Source organism: Punica granatum, chromosome 1, assembly GCF_007655135.1.
Source record: "Punica granatum isolate Tunisia-2019 chromosome 1, ASM765513v2, whole genome shotgun sequence".
NCBI classification, from domain to species: Eukaryota; Viridiplantae; Streptophyta; class Magnoliopsida; order Myrtales; family Lythraceae; genus Punica; species Punica granatum.
Window position 1 is genome coordinate 43,046,910 of NC_045127.1, and position 17,474 is coordinate 43,064,383.

Below are 17,474 nucleotides of genomic sequence, written 5' to 3' on the forward strand. Positions count from 1 at the left end.
AGAAAATTTAAGATACAGAGAACAAGTCTTATACAAATAAAAAACATATATGTGACAATCATTCCAAAAATGAATAAATTATAAAATAAAGAGGGAAATAATAAATTGATTGACATTTCTATTATCTCGTGACACTTAAAACATAATTAAAACTACTTTATTGTGTTAAGAAGAAAATACATTTTTCCAAGTATCAAATAATTATTATAGAAAATATTTAAATGTGTTAAAACAAACATATACGATGCGGAGGATATAAACGTTGCAAAAAAAATTTAACTGTTCATGTATAGGATTTCCATAATAACGTATGTCCTATAGAAAAATTTATGACAATAATATGAACATAAGTTCATAAATAGAACAAAAAATAAATTTTAAAAATAAGAATTTCATAAGCACTCTTTAAATAAAAGGGCGAAACAAATTTTTTATATTAATTACTAAACTTGACATGCATGACATATCTATATTTTCATTTAGCTTAAATGTATGATGCATATTAATATGAAACAATGAGTTTCAAGCTATTATTAAAATACTGATATGCTCTAATTTTTAACAAAAAAATTGAAAATTATTATTTGAAAATGAAAATGAAAATTAATAATTAGAAATTAGAAATTGGTGTTTCAAAATATAAATAATTACAAGAAGGAATGATACAAAGATATATGAAAGGAACCCATGCAATACACGGGCCAAAAACACTAGTTATGGATTATACGGTAGACTCACAACGAATATTAAATCCGAAAACTCTTAATTATGAGGCGAATGCACTGCGCTACATCCTCGTTGGTAAATGTCCACCTACTAATTTATTGTTTTAAGTTCAACCCCACTAAACCCATGATGGTGTGGCTCGACTCTAGCCCAATCAGCTCGGCAGCTACCCCGGATAGGCCTCCTTAAGCCCAAATTGGGTTGTTCTTCTCAATCTTGAGGAGGAGGAGGAGGATCCAACTGGCCCCGCTGGCTTCCTACCAGCTCTTCGGTCTCTTTCCGCATATTTTGACCCAATCAAAGGGTGGCCCTCCCTCCGGTCGATGCTCAAGTCAACTCCTAGCTGTATCTGGGCAGGGAAGTCTTCGGATCTCCAGAATCGGTAGATTGGAAGGGTATCCCCCATCCGATCAGCTTGGATTCGAGTAATAGCCTTCCCTTTGCTGATTTATTATCTCCCTGTGACCCACAACTTGCACTTTTAAGTTTGATGTATGCCGGTGAGGAAGAAGTTTCAAGTTCGATATTTAATGGAACTATCCGTATCTCTTCATCAACTATTATAATTTCTATTATATTGTATTAGATCCAAGACCTTTTTTATAATCGGAAAAAAAAAGTGATGTATACTGGTATAATTGTTGAATTACAATGGCTGAGGGATGTTAGGTATTCTGTGCATTTTGTGGGCGGCGTCATTCTTACGTATTGTTTTTCTTGGGTCTGTGTTCCCACTGGGTTCGGGACATGTTCGTGTTTCTCGCGGTGTGTTGTCTTATTATTATTATTATTATATTATTATTATTTGATAAATGTCTATAGTTGTCTGTTTGTGCATGGGTATTGGTAGCTTCATTTTCATTAATAAAAGGTCCAGAATAGGAAATAAAATGAAATAAAGGGATATATGAGTTCTACTGATAAAAATTCTAAGATATTTTGATTTCGAATACATCTTATACCATTGCATTACAACCATTTCCCCGTATCCTTCTATTAATTACTTCATGATTTTGCAGGCACAATCACAAATACTTGAACGAGGCTATGAACCAGGGGCTATCCATCATCCCCGTGGAAGTTGCAGTTGAGTTGATTTAATAAAATCCAATTGATTAGAATAAAAGAACTTTGCTTTCATAGGAGTGAGATAACGCATTGTTGGAAAGGTGATTTCTTCTGATGATAAACTGAGATGTTGTCCCCGGCTATTTCATTCTTGCGCCATAGCAAATCTGACGAAGCCTTCGATGACGATCAGAACAACGACCTTTTTTATTTTTGTGTCAGCCGCAGCTGGAGGCATAAACCGAGGAAGGGAGAGAGCTGTTGGCGGGGAAAGGGACCGTAGTTGTGCTGTGAACGAAGAACTTCGGATACCGCAATGGCTGCTATTAGGGATGTTCGAGTTCGGGTATCCTTCTTTTTCACGATACTCGAACCCTACCGAGTAAGGAACATGTTTCAAGATTTTGAAATCGGACCTTACCCTGTTGAGTCATGGAGCCAGAACCTGTATTCTACCATAGGTTTCGGATACTTTGTTCAAAACGTAAATTTTTTTATCTTGCTAAATAAAACTAAAAATGTCTTATTCATAATCAGTAATCGCGCAAAATATAATGTTGACATAGATTTAGATTAGTTTACAATACATTTATAACAAAGAGTAATATGTCTCATCAATTTATCCACAAAACTAAATATCTGTAATACGATCAGGCCTCACCGAGGACACATCGAGATCGACGAACCAAAGCTGACAATGATAAGGAATGCAAAGCTTTCACCGAGAGAGAGAAAGAGAGAGAGAGAGCCAACAGAGAGGGGAATATGATAAAGTAAAAGGGAGCAATATATCAAGATATAACTAAGGACAATTATTTTCGGGTCCGGGTACCGATTCCGGTTATGGGTACCATTTATATAGAAACCGAAATCAAAATCGGTTTTTATTGGTTCTGTATTTTAATACCCGGTTCCATCCCTATTTTCAATACGAGTTATTTGGACTATATCATAACCGGTAGGTTCCGACCGATTCCAAGTATATCCTGTATCCGTGCACATCCCTAGCTGCTATAGCTCGGTGGGGAAGAGGAGCTCGACGACGAGCAGCCAGAGGTGACGGGCTCAGCTATTGAGCTTGGAGGGAGGAGAACTCGTACAGACGTGGGGATGAGAGGGAGATCGAACGGAAGATTTCGATGATGTGTGCCGATAGCTTGAGTGGTGAGAAGTCCCTTTTTCCCTCATCTCAATTTCTTATTGTTTCTTCTTGCCTATGGTTCTTCTCTTAAAGATGTGAGGGCCGCTGGTGTTATTGCCACCATAGATCGAAGGAGATTAGGAGACGCAGCTGATGGGGCTACGGTGTTATCGGAGAATGGACGACCAATAAGGATGGAGCTCTGGTGGATACAGGTCATGAGGGGGTCGGCCTTTTGTACCGATTCCCACGGACGACGCTAAATGTTAGGGTTTAGACTCGAAAAATGTTAGGGTGTAGACCCAATGTCTTCGAGATCGGGTCCATGCTCCGAATACCTGCAAAAGGGGAGAGTCGGAAATGTTTCTGATTTTCCTCTCCTACGATCAAGTTAGATGTCTGGTATAGTATATGTGTTATTGAATTAGAGGATTGAGAATATGTACCCATATAGGTATATGTGATGAAGAAATGGTAACCTTATGGCCTCTATGGGCTGAGCTCTCGAGGCCCATTAACTTTATTTTCGGGTCCTTATTCTAGATCCTAGACGATATCTAAACGTATTTCTAAAATTATAGCATAAAAATATATTAATTATGGATGATATATATAGCAAGATAGCTATGTATAAAATTCCTACTTCGTGTAAATGTTCTTCACCCGCCGCCTGGTCCTTCAGACTCAAAGGTTCTTCCCTACCATCCGAGCTCTGTTGATTGTTCAGTCTATGGGCAATATTATTCATTTTATTTTGATGTGTATTGGCATGCTTACTTTAGTGTAGAGGGTTTCAAGTTTTTTTTTTCCCTTATTGATTGTTCACTTTGTTTGATTGTTCACCCTTAATGCATTCAATCCAATTTGAGTGTTGGGTAAGGGAAGGGAAGGTAGGGAAGGGAAAATGAGTGTCAAAATTTACCTCGTTTGGCTATAGCTCAGTAAGGAGAAGGGAAGGGAATGAAAGGAAAAAAATTATAACTTCGTTTGGATATATCTTGCAGGGGAAGGAAGGGGAAAGAGAAAAATTATTTGTTTCACCTCCTTTCAAACTCAAATCGGGGTTGAAAGAAAATTGGAGTTTGGAGAGGAATGAAGGTAAATAATTTTCCTCTTTCCCTCCATTAAAATGATAAAACCAAACAGAGAGAAGTTTTTCCTTCCCTTCCCTTCCCCTCCTTTACCCCCAAACACACTGTTAGAGAATGTTTTGTTCGATTCAAGTACGTATATTTGAATCTACATTGTTTGAAATGCAAATGCGAGACGTGATTTGAGAAAAGATCGAAGGTGAGCTAATTGTAAAATATGCAAGTTTTATTTTTTTGTTTTGTCAAATATGTAATTGGTTTATTACTATAAATTCGTCACGATTAAAGGCATGCTCAAATTTATAATTGATTTTAAGTCTACTTTCTTACTTTCCTTTCTATTTTTGTCCCTTTTTTTTTTCAATGTTTCATCTATTATGAAAATTATTGGAGAATCTCATAGCTCAATACGAATTCAAGGATTACGTGTAACGTAAGTTGAAATAAAATGAAAAATTTATATTCATCTGTCAATGAACAATTTCTTTTAGAGAGTTTTGCAATTCAGCAAAAGTTTATAAATAAATAATCTGTTATGGAGAAGCATAATTATCATATCATTAGGTGTTATTAATGTATCAAATATTCGTTTTTATGTACATATGTGCACATTTGCATTTTTTAACTTGCTTTCATTTAATTTATGCACATTTTCATTTTTTTCTTTACTTCTTTCATTTAATTTAGGCCTACTTAAACATTATTGTTACGATAAATTTCATGATTTCCGTGCAACGCGCGGGTGATTATCTAGTTTTCTTTAATTTGAAAATTTTTAAAATAAACAGAACAAAAAGAAGATGAAAGTTTCGAATAAAGAGGAGAAATAAAAAGGAAGGGCTAAGATGGTGCGTTGCAGATACCATTGCCCCAAACAAGTCACCGGAGGTTGCTAGAGACCTCGCTTGGGGAGAGGATGGCTCGTGACCAACCGACATGGCCTCTTTCCTTTTTCCTCTCTTACTTTGAAGAGAGATGGGCATAGAGAAAGGAAGGATGGTGGAGTGCCCCCGACAACCTTGACAGAGGCTTTTCTCTGCACTTCAACGAGCTTCCTTTTTTATTTTTTATTTTTAAATTAAAGAAAATATATAAATTAAGCAACCCATATGCAAACATTTTACGTAACATGGTGGCTTATTTAACAAAACTTAAATATGTGACTCTAAGAAAATATATAAAATTATGGTCTGAATTAATATTTTCCCCAAAAAGTTAAGGTAACAGTCTATTAGAAATCGATATCTATTTTTTCAGCCAACAAGGTTGAGTCTAATTTCTTCAAACTTTACGTCCCATTTGGTAGGCGAGAATGGATGGAATTGAATGTTCATTTCTCCATATCACTTCATTGTCTTATATGGTATCACTTATTTTAATTGGAAAGGGCATTCTATCATTATCATAATTTTCTTTCATTTTGATGAAAGGAGCATTCCCTTAAAAAAAGGAAGGGAATGGTCATTCCCTTATTTCATACTAGTTGTTGTGAAGTGTCATATATGTTCTTTTAATTTATATATTTAAGAATATATATAACATGATATCTTGGTAAATAAGTTCAATATTATAATTATATTCCTTCATTTTTATAATGTTTATTAAAGAAAATCACAAATTTTCACTCAATATCATTACATTTCCTTAAATAAAATCAATTCTATTCCATTCTATTTTTGCTTACCAAATGGGACCTAAGGAAGTTGGTTGCATTTTACCCTATATTTTTAGTGAAAAATTATTTGTATCGCCTGAATTTATCTATTATACACCGCTTTATGTAGGGAGGAAACTACAAAAAGTATACTTACTCTAATTTTCTTCCTTTTTAAGAAAGTTGCAAATCTTCCAATTTGTGGGGAGTTATAGATATTCTTATTTCGGTATGAAACCTGGTATCCAGAAGTCTAATCGGGCCCAATCGAGTCGGGTCGATCCACTAAGGGGTAAAACACTCCCAACGTAGATTTTATGTATTCAAAAGGACTCGAATCCAAAACCTTACTTTAGCGAAACGAGCGTCGAACTGCTTGAATCAACCCATGTTGGTTTAGATATTCCTATTTCTTTTATGTTCTTCCATGATGCGAGTGATATCTAATACTCACACGCGATCTTCTGATCATAATATGAGCTTCTTCTTCGATATTTGGGCTACATATTTGCCGATTACCTCAAAGTAGTGTTCTATTCTTGTATTGCACAGGTTTATTTTTCATGTAGCAAAATTATTTGCCATTTTGAAAGATAAATTTTCTTATATAGATCAATAATTAACAAACAAAATTAGAATCAATCCTAATATATTAGATAAATTTTAAATAGTTTATTGATAATTTTACTTCTAATTATCTAATTTAAAGTGCACTACAAATAGCTTACATGGATTGAGTTCAAGTGGTTCAGCACTTGTTCCTCTTAAGTGAAGTCTCGGGTTTGACTCTTTTGGATGGAGAAGATCCATGATTGGGAGAGCTTTACCTCTTAGTTGGCCGACTCGGCTCAAACTGAATTTACCGGGACCTATTTACAGGGGTGGATCTAGGACCCGAGAGTTAGTGGATACAGAAGTACAATCTATTTTGGTATTTTAAAACATTAATATTTTATAATTTCACAAGAGTTATCATCCTAGAAATTCACATAGTTTCCAAAAATCGCAGCTCCGCTTCCTCCATTAACTCTACCTGATCAAGATCAAATCTCTCCTGCAACACACAACTCTCACATCACTCATTAACATGATGTCTCAACTTCCAAATTTTGAACCATTAAAGTCCCAGGAATATATACATAACCCCAATCTCCTTACAGTCTTACCTTTATATCCCGAAGCTACTCACAGATCAAGTATTCAGCCATTCCCCACCATCCCTCCCCCGCAACCTCAAGACACTCCTCCCCCAATGGATCATACTGACCTGGATACCTCCCTTGCTGAAATGTTCGGCTCCCAGATGTCCATGGCCCAAGCTCTCGAAATAGTTGACCTACCAACCAACGAGGATGAAGATGCAAGTGAACCCATTCCCCTCACCCTGCTCCTCAAGCCTTTCGGCTTCAAGCCTCCACCTCCTAAAGCCATCATCCCTCGCCTCCTGCAGGCCTGGAATATCAGGAAAGGGGTCTCCATTACCCCTAAGAAATACGCAGATGACATCCTAGTCTGCATCTTCAAAGGCAAGAAAGACATGCTCTTTGTAGAAAGAGACAGAGCATGGTCAGTACAGGGGGCTCACCTCATGACTGCACGCTGGGACAAGGGCAAGTCGCTAGAGGAGATACCATTCGATTCTGTAACCTTCTGGGTCTAACTGAGAGGCATACCTCTGGAAATGCTATCTAAGAAAAACATCACCAGGTTAGCGGAAAGAGCCGGACAAGTCATCGACATAGATTGGAAGGACTCCCCCTCCCTCCCTAAGTGGTATGTAACCCCCAAAGCACTGATCAAAATTCCTGTCGCCAAGCTACTATGCCCTGGATGCCTCATCAATCGCAAATCCGGCGCCCCTACTTGGGTCTATTTCAAATACGAACATTTGAAGACTTTCTGCTATGACTGTGGAATTCTTGGCCACGACCAAGCCCACTGTGCATCCGAAACCACACCAAACCCTAACCTCTATGGACCATGGCTTAGATTCGACCCCCAATCCGACTTACCCCCTCCTCAAGCTACCCTCATCCCTCCGGAAAACCTATCATCGCCCACTGACAACAACCTACCAGACCCCGCTACACACCCCAGACCTCACTACTAAATCTTGATTTCCAAGAATTCAACTCCAGACAATGCCCCGTCAATCAAGTCGTCGCCGTCAATCGACGAAGATAATCGGGAGACAAGACAGAGCACTGACCTAGTGAAGGAACTTTCGAACGTTGGAACGGTTTATGGCTCTGACCCATCCTCTGATTTCCTCCAAAGAAGACAGCTATCGCCTAGGAAGAAGATGACCCGAAACAACTCCCGAGTTATCAGCACCGATACCCTATACTTAGGCCTTATTGACCTGCAAGATCAAGCCCAAGCCCACTTCAGCGATAACTGGAGCCCAAGCCACCAGTCCGTCCCCAGCAAAGTCCACGGGCTTCCCTGTAAGCCTAGCGCCCAGCCCAATCCTCCAGTCCAGTTCATCTCTCCCCGAAGCCCGTGCAGAAGCCCATTCTCAAGCCCAACTAAATTTCTGTCTTCATTTCCTACCCAAGCTCACACAACCAGCAAGGCCTCTAGAGGAAAACCTATGGCAACTCAGCCCACTGATTCGGAGGACTTTACCATCACCATCACGCAGAGGAAACGCAAAAATGACATGGCATTAGAAGACTCCCTAATTTTCTCTGCCCCATACTCAAGAATAATGAACAAGATGGCACGGACAATCGGAGACTACACCCAAAAGGACTAGACCGTCATGCAACCTGTGTCCCATTGGCAGCAAATCACCTCCCCTATAGAGCAACACATGCACTCGTATGTGACACAAGCAGGGGCGGTAAGCTATCCTAATGATATGGATCAGGAAGACATTCCCGAGCACATCCAAATGGCCGAGGAGGCGGGCCTAAACAAGCCCCCAACACCGCCATGAGCCTCCTGGCCTGGAACTGTCGGGGAATAAGAGGAGAACTGACAGTCCGAGCCCTTCGACTCCTCATTCGAAAACACCATCCTAGCATGATCTTTCTTTCAGAGACCAAAGCAAAGTCCACTCAATGTAGCAAGATAACAAGGCGTTGCAATCTCGACGGCTTTTTCTCGGTTGAATCCTCAAACGCAGCAGGGGGCCTATGCTTACTTTGGAACACTGAGCTTAAGGTACACGTTCTTAAATCCTCACCTTATTTTATACATGCTAGTATTGATCATCATGTCTTACCTGCCTCTTGGATCCTTACTGCAATTTATGGGCCTCCTTATTTGAACGACAAATCTGCATTTTGGGCCGAGCTATCTGATCTTGCAAAATCTATAGATTGCCCCTGGCTAATTATAGGAGATTTTAATGAAATCTGTGCCTCAACTGATAAGATAGGAGGGCGTAATTTCACCTCTTCTTCTAGATCTTTCCTAGACAACTTCCTTAATCAATCGGGCTGCGTTGACCTTGGGTTTTCTGGTAATCCATTCACTTGGCGGAATAAAAGACTGGGTTTAGCCTCCATTAAACAGAGACTAGATAGAGCCATTGTGAACAATGCATGGAGAACCACTTTTCCAAAAGTAGGAGTTTTCCATCTCCCACAAATTCGCTCTGACCATAACCCTACTCTTTTAAAATTGTGGATGGATTCTCGCAAAGACCTAAACCCTTTCGTTTTGAGGAAGCCTGGACACGTGATATTTCAAGCAAGAACATTATTAAAAATGCCTAGAACACTTTCGTGAAGGGATCAAAGTCTTTCCAACTTTCCTCAAAAATCAAACTGGTAAAAAGAGATCTTAGGAAATGGAATAGAGAGGTGTTCGATTTTTGCGATTCTAACCTTGCAGGGATCATGGAGAAAATTGATGAAATTTAAAGAAAGCCCCCAACGGTTGAGACAAAGGAGCTAGAAGAAAAGCTCTTACTAGAGCTAGAAGAAAACCTCACCAGGAAAGATCTTATATGGCGCCAAAAATCAAGGGAACTATGGCTTAAGGAAGGAGACAGAAACTCGAAATTCTTCCATCTTTCAACGGTCGTCCGTCGAAGTTTGAATCATATAGCTGCCATTAAAGACAACAATGGAGATTGGACTCAAGCTCATCAAGGAATTGGAAATTACTTCCTCAGGAACTTCCAAGAGTTATTCAACACCTCCCATCCTGACATCCCGGATGATTTAGAGGAACTTGTCAGCCAAGTCATCACGCAATCTGAAAACGATAGCTTAACCCGAACCCCAGAGGACTAGGAAATTCTCACGGCCATAAATTCAATTCCGAACCTTAAAGCCCCGGGGCCGGATGAACTCCCATCTCTCTTCTACAAGCACTATGGTGAGACTGTTAAGCCACTCTTGATATCAGCAGTCAAGAGCTTCTTTCATACAAATCACATTCCTAAAGAGTGGAACAACACTTTCATCTGCCTTATCTCAAAGCGTCAAGGAGCCGCTACCTTCAAGGATTTTAGACCCATCAGCCTATGCAATCTGAGCTACAAAGTTATTTAAAAAATCATTGCAAATCGGCTCAAGCCGCTCCTCCACAAGATCATCTCTCCCAACCAAACCGCCTTCATCGAAGGAAGATGGATCAACGAGAATGGCCTTCTAGCCCAGGAGGTTCTCCACACGATGCGGAAAACAAAAGCTCGCAGAGGGTGGATTGGGATGAAAATAGACTTTATGAAAGCTTTCGACAAGCTTGAATGGAACTTCATCATCAAAATTCTACAACAATTGGGATTCCACCCGACATTTATTTCTTGGATTTATCAGTGCATCTCCACTTCAACCTTCTCCATCTTACTCAATGGATCTCCGCACGGCCACTTCTCACCTTCAAGAGGTTTAAAGCAGGGTGACCCTATCTCACCTTACCTCTTTGTGATATCAATGGAAATCCTCTCTCGGCTTCTTTACAGGGCAGAAATGAACGGAGAGATTAAAGGAATTCAAATAAGCAAGGGAGGCCCGCAGATCTCCCATCTAATGTTTGCCGACGACCTTCTAATCCTCACGAAAGCAACAAAAGCAAACATAAGGAACACCAAAAGTGTCCTGGATAAATTATGTGTTCGAGCCAAGAGGTGAATCGTGCTAAATTGGGCCTCTTCTTTTCCAAGAACGCTTCAATTGACATGAAAAGATCGGCAAAATCAATTCTAGGTATGAGGAAGCTAAAAGAAGATGCAAGATACCTAGGCAATCCTTTCTTCATCAAAAGGAAAAATAGAGAATCATTACAATTCCTCTTCGAAAAGATCAAGAACAAGTTGGCATCTTGGAAATCAAAGGCACTTTCTTGAGCTGGAAGAGCTACTCTGATCAAATCAATTATCAATAGTACTCCAATCTACACCATGTCCATTTTCCGGTTGCCAAAATCCACATTAAGCAATATCGACATGATTACAAAACGCTTTTGGTGGGGTACAAGTAAGGAGGTCGGCAACTACTATGCACCGAAGAGTTGGGATTCCATTTGCCAACCAAAACCTATGGGTGGCCTAGGTTTTCGAAGAGCTGAAGACTCGAACAAGGCAATGCTATCCAAAACTGCATGGGCCTTGACTACAACGAATAATAGTCTTGCGGGCAAGGCCTTCAAAGCTAAATATGGCAACTTTCTCAATACTTCCAATCGCTCCTGCGCATCTCCAATCTAGAAAGGCCTCCAATGGTGCAAAGATAACGTCAAGAATAGCACGTGTTTCTCTGTCGGAAACAACACATCCATCTCGGTTTGGCACGACCCTTGGATTCCAAGCCTAAATGACCACAAGCCATCCCCAAGTGTTGATACACCCAGGGATTCGAACCTGAAGGTCAGCGATCTGATGCTGGACCAGCCAAGAAGATGGAACTCACCGCTCCTTTCAAGTCTCTTCGAGCAAGATACCGTGCGAAATATCCTCAATATCCATCTCGCCCAGGGCAACCACGAAGACTCGGCTCATTGGACCCCGAACTCATTAGGGAAGTATTCTATCAAATCCTTCTACCTCATAGATCAACATCACAGATTTCAAAATCACAGTGGATCACTGTGGAAAAACATTTGGAATCTTAAAATTCACGATCGCCTCAAACTCCACTTGTGGAGAACGGCAAGTGAATGCCTCCCCTAGTTCAGCGAAGAGAACTCCCCTTGTCCTCTTTGCCAAACCAGCTCCAATAAACTAGATCATCTCTACGGAGAATGTATATTTTATCGTGTTGCTTGGAGGGAATCACCTTGGAATTTCCATTCCAACTCTTTCCCAAACAGTAATGCAGTGGACCTAATAAATTTTGTTGCTTTCCCCCTTCATCTCTTATGCCAAACGCTCATGATAAGACCAAGTTTTCACTATATGCAGCATTAACTCTTTACCATCTGTGGATCTCACGAAATAATACTTTACATGCAGGTAAATCAGCTGATCTTCACGAAACCGTCAAAATCATCAAGAGGTCTTTTATGGAGCACAGCAGGAGTGGAAGTAGCGAGAAACAGAATGGAGGTTCCTGGCAAATACATTCACTGCAACTTTCGGCTGATTAAGTTCCCACTGGATCAGATTGAAGCATCATTAGCACGGACGCAGCGTGGAACAGTAACAGAGCTTGCCTCTCAGGAATCTTCCAACGACCGTATTGCCCACTGCTTCAATCATGGATCCAGATCTCCTCGGATGAAAAGTCACTCCAAGCAGAAGCTCGAGCCACCCTTCTAGCCCTTTCAATTGCTGCGGAAAAAGCATTGTCGAAGATTTGGCTGAGAAGCGACGCCTAAATTTTGGTAGATGCTATCTTGCACCCACATAACTCGTCGTGGGAAATTAGGACCTTAATTGCGGATATTATTTCTAGTATTAATCTTTTTTCGGATTGGTTATGCTCATGGATCCCTAGGGAAGAAAATACCCTTGCTCAAGACTTGTGACAATTCGGCTCAAAGTCAAATTTTCATTCTCTCTGTATTTTTGAAGGGTATCCTCCGTTGGAACAAGTTGACATTGTACCCCCCCTTTACCATTTAATGAATTATCTTATTTATCAAAAAAAAAAGTTTCCAAAAATCGTAAATCTATCAATTTTTTTATTTTTTGACCTGTAAATTCACAAAATTTTGTTTCCCCTATGTGGCACATTGAATGGGCCTAAACTAGTCAACATTTGATCGAACCGGTCAAAATGCAACCGAATCGGTCATAATTTACCAAACTGATCAAACTTTGACCATCTTCTTCTCTTCTTATCCAAAAATCTCGAAACCCTAGTTGTCCTCTTAACCAAAACCCTAGTTGTCCCTTGCTGTTGACACTAATCATGGCCAACCACTATGCCATCGACAATTGCACTGGCAATTGGCCGCGATCATCAACAGTCTAGCTGTACTGGAAGTGGCTCACAAAACTCACACGAGAGAAAATTGGTTCGAGGAAGTTAATTATGTGTTTGTGCTGAGTCTGCAATCCCTACATGGATGCGAGCTCGACCGCCATCCCGACTCACCGGCGATGGCAATCGACGATCCACGACCCCTAGATGAAACATGCAATTGCGAGCTGGTCTTAGTCTTACTAACCATGCGACCACGTGAACTGGTTTGCATGCATTGAAGCCGCTAGTATTAGAGCAAGCGGAGACCCAAATTGCAAGTTTCAATGATCTTGGTAGAGTTAGCCGAGGCGCGGTGATCGGGAAGCAGGTGGCCAGAATGTTGCCACTGCCATCTCTATAGAAGGGTGGAGGAAGAAAAAGATAAAGAGGAAGGGAAAATAATAAAAGAAATGGGGATCAAAACACAAATTTTTTAAACTATTAGGGGACAAATGGGAAAATTATGAAAGAAATAGGGATCATTATTGGGGCCACGTAAGATTTCGCTAGCCACATATGCATCGTAGGTGTCCACCTCAGCAAATTTGAATGGGCATTTAACGTTTTGGTAGATGTGATACTGAAACAAATTTTTATGAATTTACAGGTCAAAAAATAAAAAATTATATATTTGGGATTTATCAAAAACTATGTGAATTTTTAGGATAATAACCCATTTCATAATAAAATAAAAAAGGTAAATAAAAATTTAATCGCAATTGAAACAATTTACGATTGTTCTCCAAGATTTCTAAATTATATTATGGGTTATCAATTAATTAATTTTATGATTAATTTTAAAAATTATGAAAACTTAACATTTGTTAAATCGTTTATTCATTTCAAAGAGTCAGCAATGATAATTCTAATTGCAAAAACAAAGAAATCATGTTGCAAATAAAAAATTGAGGGGAAAAATTTAATTGGAATTGATGAAAATGGATAGAAGAAATTGTACTCACGCAAAATTTGCCCGAGGGTGACCAACAGGCGCTGCACGTAAAGAAAGAGAGAATAGTCTTTCTTCTTTATTTTGTTTCAGCCATTCATGAGAGAAAAATAAGAGATAATATAAAATTGCGGGTAGGACCCCGTGAGAGAGACTTGTAGGAATTTTTTTTTTAAATTGACCCAAAATTTTGGCCTTTTTCTCCATGTGTAAGAGAGAATGAGGGAATAAATTGGATTCAGTTTACCTTTTTCGTCACACATATTTGGATTTATTTAAGCATCAATTGAACTAATTTTAAAAACACTACCAATTGTGCGTACTCAAAGTGAAATTTTCCAAAATTTAGTGGGGTCAATTGAACCCACCAATAATATAGTAGTTCTGCCCCTATCCGTTGAGCTTTTGAAAAACATGATGCACACAAAAGAAGTGCAATGTAAATTTATTTAATCGTTTATACTATGCGGTTTGATTATAAATATTAAATGCAAATATACAAACTGGATTTTGTAATTTGTTTTTTTGAAAATAATGTTTTGTGATAACCTTAAGTTCATATGAACTTTATATGAGATCCTAATTTCGTAGAATTAGTGTTTTGTGGGTGTTTTTTTTTTGGGAAATCCTTTGCATAGATAATTAATTATAAAGGTATATGATTTAGACAAATTTCAGTTTGCACATTCTTTTTAAAATACTGCTATTCAAAATTCTTGTTTTTGCAGAATAAATTTTGTTTTTAACTATGCTCGTATAAATTTATGTAATTAATGAGTTGTGATAGAGTGTATATATTTTTTAATATAAATTATCTGGATATGATTCAGGCATACAATTTTAGTTTTACACATATTTTTTTGATAGCGTTACTCAAAATCTGTATATCACTTGTTAAATTTTAGTTTATAATATGCAATTAAATTTATGTAATTTATAAATTATGGTAATTTATATACATACTTAATCACCTATCTTCAAATATAAATTATGCTAATATCTATTTTTTATATATTTTTATTACATCATTTATAATTTATATCTTCAAAAATAATAAATGATGTAATAAAAATAGATATCAGTCTAATTGTTACATTCATTAATAATATTTATTTGTAAGAGGCATAGTTTTACTAATATATCAATCGAATGATATAAGGACTTTTGTTTTTTTCTCGAAGAATCAATGAATGTTCATTGATCACAAAAACATGTACAAGTGAAAAATGTCTAAGATGACACATTACAGAGACAGTAAATACAACAAGTTTACCTAGATCACTACAAATGAAGATAACATGCGCGTAAAGCGTATCAATTCAACCTAAGCACAATTACAGAAATCCATTCAGATGCTGTAAACATTTTCAACCTCTCGAGATAAATTCTATTCGGACTCCAGTGAAAACCGAAAAGCAAAGCATAACGCAATCCGTATAGAAATTGCTACATAAAGAAGCAGAGCCAAGAGGAGTCTTGGACTAATACTTGACGCGGGAACCCTTAACCGATCAAACCTCTAGATCAATTCTATCAACCAAATCCTAAACGGTTCAATCAACAATGAAACCAATTCAGTGAGGTTTCTTTGATAGGTTCAAACCAGTAATGTTCTAACTAATCAAAACCAGCTAGACTATCAAATCAAAGTATCAAACTTCCTTGATCCGTTTCTACCAGTGACTATTGTCGAGGAGCCGAAACCTGTAAAGCCAACAAAAAAAGACCGAAGCCACAAAAGGTTGATTGTAGGCGGTTGGGCACGATCAATTGAGTCGGAAATCAGATCCTTTGTAGCAAAGGGTAAGGATTCCATCGTGGGGCAATGGCGGTTGTCGTAGAATAGAAGCCGCCATCTGGGGGAGATTTGAACAGGCAAGGAGATTTGCCAGTCTAGTCGAGCATATGGCAAGTCTGGTCGGAGCATATGGCAGTCAGGTTGGGTGCTTAAAAAACGGACCGGGTCGGATGTGTTTGATATGGAGCGACTGCTTTGGCATGACAATTCAAGGGCGGGCTAGCCTAATCAGTGGTGGGGCCCTCACCGGTGACCGAGTAGTGATATAAGGACTTAACATCGAGGAGCGACTTTTATGAAATCAGAAGCATAGCTTTTCTTAATTCACCCAAGAAGGAAAAAAACAAAAAAAAAAACAAAAAACAAAAAGGCAAGCCTTTTCTCGTGAGATTCAATGACTTCATGAGATAATATGATTATATCCCCAAAAGTATATCAGTTTTAGGTTGGTTGAATGCTCCTTGGTTTCCCACTACCGGCCACACACGCAGATGTTGGAATCCAATTACTCATCTTGACCTTTTTAACTTTTCGCCTTTTCTGCAATCCGAACTAGAGGGGGTAAACGAGGCGACCCAAGTCCGAATATAACAAGCTCAAGTTTGGCTCGCCTATCAACTCGTGCGCTCGATCTCAGGTTGGGCTCATGCGAGTCTAAGCAATCAAGCTTGAGCTTGGCTCATTGGCACAGGCGAGGGCTCGGACTCGGCTCGTTTAGGCTCGTTTAGATCAATGGTCTGATCTAGAACGGAGAGAGGGTAATTGGTTTAGCCCTTATTATGTACTGTGGGTGAGCCTTGTATTTTTTTTTTATTGAATGTGCATGGATCTCATAATATATATATATATATATATATAACTTATAAGAATATATATATATAAAAACTCATTTAGGCCACAAGTTTCAAGAGTCGAATACCATTGAACTTGGCCGGGCTCATTTAACTAGCGAGTTCAAGTCGAGCTGGGCTCGAGTTTTATAAGAGCGAGCAAAATTCGAACTTTCATCGAGCCGAGCCCAAACCGTTCACGAATGTCTCGGCTCGTACACCCCTAAATTGAGCTTTAAAGCGCACGCTCTCAAACTTCTGGGATTGAATTAGTATACACTATCTACATCTACATATTATTTGAGATACTCGTATTACTATTTCTACCACTAATAAGCGGATCACTTCATCTGCAATGCAGGAGTTAAAATTCACTGAAAATATTTAGTGGTCACTAGGACAACCCAAATATCCAACATGAAATTGATATCAATTAATAGAATGAGGATGTTCGTGATTTCGGATGATGGATTATCGGGACTCATGGTAGAATCATGGGACAAATAATATCACACGGTGTTTGGGGGACCCTTCAAACAAACGAACCGTGATGTCAACAGCCCTCCGTACATCACCTACGTTTTCTCCTCCGAGTAGGAGAAAACAAAAACAACGCGGAACCCTCCATTTGAAGAATCTTTGCCATTTATTTGATCATCAATTTCTGTACTTCTTTAATACGACTCCTCTTCCTCTTCACTCGCTCTCCCTCTTGACTTCCCCTACCATACGAGAAAATTTTAGATAATTCTACTTTAAATGATGTGATGATGAAAAATTAATAAATTTTTTTTAATAAAAAATAATTATGATAATTATTTAAGTGATTATCACTAAATCTCTAATTTCATGC